Consider the following 1,691-nt stretch of genomic DNA (forward strand, 5'->3'; position numbering starts at 1 on the left):
ATTTGATATCCTAGATATTTAGAACTCAATAATTTTGATCGTACTCTCTCTATATAAACATTATTAGGAATCTGATAAATAAAAAGAATTATGATTAAAAACTAATATTCTAACAATTTTGGTTCTTTCGTTATTTTTCTTGTCATTTGATTTATTAGAACCGATTTTAATAAAGTTATATTGTAAAAATACATTATCCCTACTCCATATATAACAAAGTGATACGCAAAACAGAAGCATGGATTATATAAATGAAATTAACGTAAGAAAATTGTCCATCAAAATAATGGCCAGCATGGATTTTATATATATATATATATATATATTATATTTTTATACAGTGTAATGTACATTTAAATCTATATTTAGATAGCAAATGTAATTATTTTTAATTGGTCGACCAATACGTTACTTAGAATTACAAGGTGAAGATTTTAAACTATTAATCCAATCTACAAAAATATAATCAAACAAACTAAAGTTTTTCGATTTCATTTTCTTTATGTTATGGTTTTACCATACATATAATTTGATCAAAGTCATTATGATAGAGTATTATATAACCATGTCAAGTTATTGTACTCTATGCTTCTGTTGTTGCAAATTGTTCTAAGAATTTAATTGCTTTTATATTCGTCCAAATATACGCTAATTAAGCTGTTTTGTAAAGAGAAAATGGCATAAATGTACCAATGGAAATAAAATTAGCAGAACATGACATTTTGTTGTTATTAGCAAAACCCAACCTAGTTTGACAAAAAATTGTCAATTTGTAACCTACAATAAAACAACAATCCTAAATAATTTTTGAATAGTGAAATGTGAATCTTTCACTTTTATATATAATAATTTTTTGTCACCGTCTTGAGTTTGCCAAAAAGTCTAATCCAATTTTTAATGATTCATGTAGAGATGTGAATGATAAAAGTGTACAAAGGGCTCGTATTATATCATCGTTCACCCCATTAAAGGCAATTGATGTTTAATTCGATTTTTAAATGTATAATTATGGTTTATTTTGATTGTGTGACATCGTATTCTCTTGGAAGCATCTTGACGAGCTCAAATGTCAATTTTGAAGGTGTTTGAAGATGATTTGAGATAAATTTGAGCTGATCTTTGTATTAAAAGCCCGAGACTGAAGATATGTCTCCTAATGTATATTTATATATATTCCCTATCTATCAATGTGTATCCTCTTTATATGCTTGTATCTCATGTATATCGTCTATATTCATCTGTGTTATATAAATGATATACAACGTGAATATTGCAATAACATTCTTTTGAGTCTAATTTTTTAGTGTAAGCTGATTTTTCAAATGCCAAAAATTATTTTCGCCAAAAGTCTATAATATTACGTACAACTATCAATTTTCTTAAGATATATATATATAAAAATGAACCATATACTTTTTAAAACATGAACAAATGAATCTCGAACAATTTTTTTGCGAGATAAAATTCTTAAAAAAGAATTATACAATATAGTCAATGATAAATAGGCAAGAGAAAAATTGAAGGGAATAGCTTGTTTATCACTCATGTTATTGTTCATCAATAATAGTTTTTTGTTTTTCTTATAGTATAGAGACAATTTTTTTTGGTTATATTATTTTTTTCATGTAAAAGACATGTTTATTGAAAAAGTTACGAATATATATATATATACATATATATATATATATATA

The sequence above is a fragment of the Solanum tuberosum genome, unplaced genomic scaffold (genome assembly GCF_000226075.1).
Source record: "Solanum tuberosum cultivar DM 1-3 516 R44 unplaced genomic scaffold, SolTub_3.0 scf00164, whole genome shotgun sequence".
NCBI lineage: Eukaryota > Viridiplantae > Streptophyta > Magnoliopsida > Solanales > Solanaceae > Solanum > Solanum tuberosum.